Source organism: Zerene cesonia, chromosome 3 (genome assembly GCF_012273895.1).
Source record: "Zerene cesonia ecotype Mississippi chromosome 3, Zerene_cesonia_1.1, whole genome shotgun sequence".
NCBI lineage: Eukaryota > Metazoa > Arthropoda > Insecta > Lepidoptera > Pieridae > Zerene > Zerene cesonia.
Genome location: NC_052104.1, coordinates 6966291 through 6974137, shown reverse-complemented (window position 1 = coordinate 6974137; position 7847 = coordinate 6966291). Strand labels below are relative to the sequence as shown.

Here is a 7847-nt window from a genome sequence, read left to right as displayed (position 1 = left end):
GTTTGCAGCGCATGCAGTACCGGTACAGAAGTATATTTTATTGCACATTGAAATTAATTACTTGTTTTATGTTAACGACCTATCATTACACTACAACTACTAATAGGTATTAAAACCAAACTGAGATGTCAGCAATTTGTAGCCACTCAGACAGATACAAGCTATAGTTTAGGCAGTGATTTATTTACAAGGAAATAGTGATTAATCAATTTGATTTAGGTAAACCTATAGAATTATAGAGGTATATCTGATATAACAAATTTGTTATATATAGCTATATTTTAAAATAGTCTTAAGATTTAAGAATTATAGGAAGATTAATAAAACAGAGGAACATTTTTCTTCGAAATCCGAATATAGATGTGTGATTCCTCTATGATCGTGAGAAGATACGAATCTCGAAAGTGCACTGTTTGTCTATTGTCATGTAAGTCTTGGTGATGACGAGATAGAAGCGGGTAAAGCTGCGATTATAATCTTTTTTACTGTGTCTTGATAATCACATAATAAACAGACCTTTAGTTTTAATGCAGCGACCGAGTTTATTTTTATGTCAGAATGAGTTATGGCTTTTATGAGATACCTCTTCGTGAATAAAATATTTATTCTGAGTAGCGACCAAGCACTGTACAGATGTCATTTGTTTAAAAATAATGATCGTATACATTTACTTTTGGGTAATAGTACAAAAATCTTCGAAAGTATATTAATGTATAAATTGTAATAATCTTATGATTTAATTTGAATGTTTCTACCTATTATTGTAATTAAAAAAAACTTTTTTTGTATTAACTGCTCATTAAAAGAATATTTTATTATACTCTATGTTTAGAAATAAAAGACTTTTAAACGCGAATCTTCATTTTATTATTTAACTTGACGTTTCGAACACTTAACAGCGAGCGTGGTGATTTAGAGACACGACGGAGAACTTCGGGTTAAATAATCTATAGAATAAATAGTAAATATACAATCTATAGATTAAATCCGTTAAAAGCATTTTATGTCTAAAGATATAATGAATTGAAATACAAGAAAACACTCCTTATATTCTAATTAGAAACACAGGTCATTATACTGTATGTCTGACGAAAATGAGATTACATTTTTTATCATTGAATATTTCCAAATAAGATGTTTTTTGTATATTTCGCTAGTATAAATCCAATTTTGTTGAAAAGAAGATGACAGTATAAAGTAGATTTAAAATGATATTAGGGAGTGGATTGAAGTCGATCGGAGCCAGCGATGTGTGGGGGTATTGCGTATCTTATTGCAGTATATCAGACCTCTTTAACATTGGCACAGGCTATGTTATATTGTTTAATCTGTAACGTCATTGTTTATAATTGTAAAAGTAAAACGTCTCAGACTATGCCATAACATACATATTTACTACTTAAATATATAGCTCATAGTACAACAATATCGCACAGTACGATGTTATGGAAGTTTTCACAATGAACTTATATATAGGAATACACTATAATACTGATGTGATGCGCTGTGTGCTATATCACACGCCTCTTCTTAATGTTAGGCCGTAAAAATATGCTATCTGAACTCCAATGATAATTTTGAAAAAGATCTTTAATCTAATGTTTGAAATTACCACGTTTTCCTTTGAAATTTATATGATGTCATATCCAGACATTTTTCGTCATCCGTAACAATTATAAGAAAATAGAGGTAATGAGCTTTCAATACTATCTAATAATTAAACTATTGTGTCGATCATGATCTCTGCTGTACAACTGTGCACAATCTTCTGAGATCGGAGTCCTGCTTATCGGGCAATGTTAACCATATTGCCATAGCATAAGGTCCTCTTTTGCTATACTTATAGCGCCACAGTAGTCTGAATTTTGCTAAAGACAAGTTTATATCTGAATGTATATAAGGGGAGCTGAACACATAATTTTTTTTATAACTATCGCATATCACAACAAGCTGAGAGACTTCTAGAATATTTTACAAGATAATATTAAGTATTTATTGATGGTGAATTGCTTTATGCATAAAACCGTAGAAGATGAAATTAACATTATTTTGTAGATTATAAATCAAACCATTTCTAAACGCAAAAAACTATTTTCTGAAAATATGAACTAAATTTTTTGTATACATTAATAATAATTTATTATAAAAATACGATAAATACTGCTTTAATTTTACTAACTGACTGATAAACCTATCAAAGTTTGAGACAATTTATGTAACGTTGTTTTATACGTCACTTCATGTGATTTCTCAATAGTTATTAATTTATTAGTTATTTAAAAATTAGTCAAAAAAGATATTTCATAACATTAGTATTGGCCATAAACAAAAACAATAAAAAGTTTATAACTGACTTATACTTATTACATACATAACACATTTTAATCACTCATTTAAAAGTAGCATTTAATGTTATGCAAATTTTTAGTATTGTTATGGAATATTTTAACACCATTTAGTTCTCATTACATATTTTTGATAAAGTTGTTCAGATAGAACTATTAAATCTAATTAATATTGTCACAGACAGACACATGAGACAGACAAGTGAGTACATCTTATGAATTAAACTTACTAACACAAGTTTTAGTAAATTAATTAATTTTGTTTTCTAGTATGTTTAGAATTTTGTAAGCAACATTATTTTCATCAGGATGTGACGATGTTTGGAATAGTTAATCTTATTCAATATTAACTTATTAACATGGAGGGGGAAATTATCATGATCAATAGTTAATTAGCAATACATAAAAGACAGCAATAATTACGCTTTAACTTAAAAAAAGTATATCTTTCCAAAAGCCTCCTTTAGTGACCAATTCCTAAGTTTTATGAAACTGTCGGTTTATATCACTAACGAATTTCGTGTGTTACTATTTTGTCAAATTAGATAGACAGACACACCGAGGGATTTGCTATCTGTGTCTCAGTTTGTAATGATTTCTATATAGACGCGTTGAAGTCCTTTTTACGAGCGCTTGGGTTGCGTACGCGCAGTCACGATTTACTTCGAAATAGTTTTGTTTAAAGTTTCGTAGTATCTTATGAGCCGCATAGATTTATCGTTTTGATGTCGAGTATACGGTGTCTTTAAACTGCATAGTTTTTTATTACATACATCATAATATAACAACACTTGTAAATATGTATATTTGAGATGGTACTTCTTTCAAAGTTTTAGGATGTGGATTAATATTAATTTTGTTATTGCGAATGTTCTCCATCTTTGGAAGTTTCTGTGATCTCAATTATTTTTTTGTGAAGTATGAAAAAATTGTTTTGATAATGACCAGTAGATATGGGATACATAGAATACTTTCTCCGAATAATTCTGATAAGCAAATTATTATTTTTTAAATTGTCACAGCTTCTGTATATAACTAGCTATATATAACTAGCTAGTTTTAACACTTCATCTGAATAACGCACATTTAAATAATACATCAAGTGATCGCAACCTGACCAATGCGCGTTTAACGCAGCGTAACTTCAACCACACAAGGTAAAGGTAGGCAAGGTAGAGTAGAAACGTGATAAAAAATCACGACAGAGCAAAGAAATGAAATGTCGGAGCCTCTCCGACCCCTCCGGCGCTCGGCGCTTGTTCAACGGTACTCGATCCGCGGTAACCGGCGACTGCGCAGGTCTATGCCCTCACCGCACAAACAATCAACGATCGAATAACTAACGAGTGATAAACTTAGTGCAGTGAAACGAAATCGATCTGTGAAATGTTCTGTGTGTGATACTGTGTGTATAGTTTGGATCCTCAGGAACTCTCGACGCTTCAAAGGCAAGTTTCAGATAAACACTTTGCATTTTAAACGACCACTTATCAATATGAATAAACTTCAAAGTTTAGTGCGGAACTGCGTTCCCGTGGAATATATTTGTTTTATAACTCGCGAAGCAACGCTGAGCCATTTGAATGAATAAATATTTAGTTATGTGAAAAATCCATACGTTGCGAGAAACGACCGCGGAGTTATTCCTGAATGTTGCCGCTAACGTACGTCCGCGTGTACATTTTATTATGAATTTTATTTTAATGGCTACTAGAATATTCAATCAATGTTGTTATTATATATGATAAATGAGTAAAAATCAGTAAATCTAGGTAGTGTAGGTCAACGCCATTATCTATTTACTATTATGAGCTTAAAGCTCTTTCGCGAAACAATTTGAAATGACACATACAAATCATGCCGTGTTTGGTTTTATGTGGTCAGTAGTTATTATGATGAAGTTCTTATATATTGTTGTAGTGAGGTCTAAATTGAATGCTCTTTATACTGCATTCTTGAGTTATATCTTGTTTATATACATTCTGTGTACGTGTCACGTACATTCAACACTTTATAGGCAAGATGGAAAACCCGTTTACGGTTTAAAGATTGATATCTGTTCTTATAAAAGACTAATTTGTTTGATTTTTTTGTTCGTGTAAAGGTTACTTAAAGTATCATTAAAACATGGAAACTACACTACGAGCTCTCCAAGCCAAATAACGTGCATTGTAACAACATAATAATGCTAATTTCGGTCCATTGTCGAATAAACTGGAATGAGAATGATCACAAATTGCATCAGATGTTGAACGTGACCCACTGAGCCAGAAGGGAAACAATACCAAGTCATATTTGCAGGAGGTATTTTGGTTTACCGTTCACTTGTGTTAGTAAACGACCAATCAAGATTCTGTGACTCAACAGTAGTAAAATTCTGCGGGATATTTTGAACTAGTCTATTCTCTTGTGGACTTGTTGAAAGGTTAGGTACTTTAATAGGGCTCTCAAATATATAGGTAGTTGTATCATTTTAGGATTTAGTAGACAGTTTTTCTCGTTGACTGCGTCTTAAATCTACATTTAGAATTCATATACAGAAGAATAAAAAAATATGTGCAAACTCCAAATAATCCATTGTAGAATAATATATTTCATTTAAAATCCAACATAAAATTTATAAAATTTATTTTTTACGTACTTCAACATTCGTTAACTTTACGTATTACAGAAATGGGTTTTCACAAATTCGATGACCTTTTTAATAAATATTTTATTACCCCAGAGAGCTTTATCCAAAATTTGTAATGAATTTAATATATTTATAACTTGAAATGAATTTAATACTTCACTAAAGTCACTTTCTCTGTCCCTATGTATGCTTAAACCTGTAAGCTACGCAACGGATTTTGACGGGGATTTTTTAAATAGATAGAATGATTCAAGAGAAAGGTTTATATGTATAATAACATCGATTTAAATACTCCAAATTTAACGCGTGCAAGGCGGCGGCCAAAAGCTAGTGTATTATAAAACATACTAGCTGCACGCCCCGGCTCCGCCCGGGTAGTCATTTATCGTAATTGAAATAATATAAACTATCCTATCTCTCAAGTTGGATCGAACTGCACATGGTGTGCGAATTTTATTATAATCGGTTAAGTGGTTTAGGAGTCCATTCAGGACAAACATTGTGACACGAGATTTATATATATTAAGATGAAGAATAAAATGGATTTTTTTTCTGAATGTGAACCTAAATTGTATTTTCTGTACAAAGAGTTTTGAGTCATTATATGTTTGTAAATTAATAAATATATTTTTAAAAGTCAAAATGATAAGATTTGCGGTGTACACACCCAGGAGTGTTAAATTTTAAAAACGATTCAGGTAAAGTAAAAAACGACATTTTTATTTATTTCCTACTTTTTAACTAATAAAATGAATGTTACATAAACATTAGAAACATTTCGGACTCTTGCAAATTGAATCAAGAATTTGATACAATTTTCGTACAAAACAAAATAATAAACTCAATTGTGAGTGATTTTAACGCTACTGATGTAAGACTCTGTATTGTAATACCTAACCGTTTTCTCATTGCTTTTAGTTTTACTGTATTCTTTACAATTTTAAAGTTTTTATATAATATTATATATTCTCATTTCATAATAATTAGCTTTGATCTAATGACCACGTTGCAATACTAAATTGAAAGATAAAAGAAAGAAGAAATATACGAGCATCTCCAATCAATTAATCCTACTAATATTATAAATTTGAAAGTTTGTAAGAATGTTTGTTACTCTTTCACGCAAAGACCTCTTTTGGGACCTATAACACATAGCATACACACCTGCATTCTAACCGGGTAGGACGTAAGTGAAGCAGCAGGTTCCTGCTAGTCGAGCTAGTATATATATAATATTATGCAAATTTTCTTTTATAATGGTGTTGTGAGTCTTACTCAACTAAACTCTTCTTCTTGAAAGTGTATACTATGTGTCTGCCTTAAAATATCTAATACTTGATTAGACAGAACAGGTAAAGGAGTGATTTAGGGGGGGAACTAACCGATAATTAAAAGGATTTAGTTTACCTACCTACCAACATAATGAAAAAAAACAAAAAAGTTGAAATGTTTGATTAGCATACATAGCTTATTTTTCCGCTTTATCTGCTAAAGTTCTCTTAAGCTTAAAATATTTGAATTCTTACTAAACAACAGTCGAAATACTGTTTTCGTTTGTTGTTTCGTTGTTTATGTTCGTCGCATGTAGGAGTTATAATATTTTAGACGTGAAATATTGCCTACGTCTGAACTATTGTTAGGTGGCTCATCTTTAGTACTCCAGTGAGAATGTTTTAGTAACTCCCACTTATAGAACTAGGGAACAACATATGCAATTAACTGAGGACAATATACGACGTTAAATTTAAGTTGACAGCGAGTAAAAGTAATGTGATAAGTTTATTTAGTTGAGTTTGAAATATGAGCCGTATAGAGAAGAAAGTATGAGGCATCCGTAATAAAATATACGCACTTTCTTTGCGTTGTTTGCACAACTCGTGTTAAGTGAATTGTATGTTTTGTTTTACGTCATTTGAAGCCGCTTTGCTATTTAAAATTTTTTTCAATCATAGAAATGAAAATAAAGAGTCACGTCTAAATCTTGAAATTACACTTTCTTTTGGAGATAAAAGGCTGGATTATGTGCATATATTCGTAAACAGATCTTTAAAAAAGCTTAAAGCTAGTATACATTATCTTATCAATTAAGGAAGTGGTGTTCCATTTAAAGAAGATAAGCAGAAATGATAAGGAAGTCTTTTTGTTTTTCGTTATCTTCTTATTGATTCATCGATTGTATGTTATCATCCAATTATTGAGTAATACGTATTTAACGTAAGAACGAACGTATTTAACGAATTTGTCTAGTATAACTGATCTGATGATGAGTCACTCTAATTAATTTCGATCATTTTAAATAGACATTTCAGTGCTAATCATGTTATGATATAAATCCACAACTTCTTAATTTTGAATTGATTTCTTAATAGTTCCTGATTGTGAAATAAATTAAAATAGTTATGCTCCATCATCTCAGTTATATTTTTTCTTGAAACAACGATCAAACCATATGCCATAACATGTGTATGGGGAAAGTTTATAGCAATATATAATTGCATCGGAGCCATCCAAATTAAATTAGTCAGATAGGAATTTATATAACATGAAAATCAATTTATCCGTGTAGTTAATAAGTAATCGTGGCAATCGGATTTTCCAGTTTATGAGAGCATGACTGGTCCGCCTCACAGTTTCTTATATTGTATAACTGATTTCTACAAGATGGACTAGGAAGGTATTTGTTTTCGTTCCGGGCTTCATGTATGAAGTAACTGTGCCACTTCAATCCGATATACAACCTTTACGTCACTTGTAAAGGTGTATATGACAATTGAAAGCATTTCTAAGTGAAGAGTGTCGTTGTCGTAAGTGAATAATGTTTAGTTTGACGAGATTTTGGTAATGAGTTAGTCACACGCGTCAACATCCCT

The 7847-nt window shown here is 31.1% G+C and overlaps 1 protein-coding gene across 2 annotated transcripts in view; it reads left to right on the top strand.

Moving 5' to 3' along the window:
• Nucleotides 1–3589: 3589 nt before the first annotated feature.
• Nucleotides 3590–7847, top strand: part of LOC119839509 (protein artichoke-like) — a 56211-nt gene continuing 51953 nt past the window's right edge. For both annotated transcript variants that reach the window (XM_038365820.1, XM_038365819.1), the window contains exon 1: nucleotides 3590–3793. The gene's annotated coding sequence lies outside the window, so the exon portion shown is untranslated. The remainder of the gene's footprint in view (nucleotides 3794–7847) is intronic.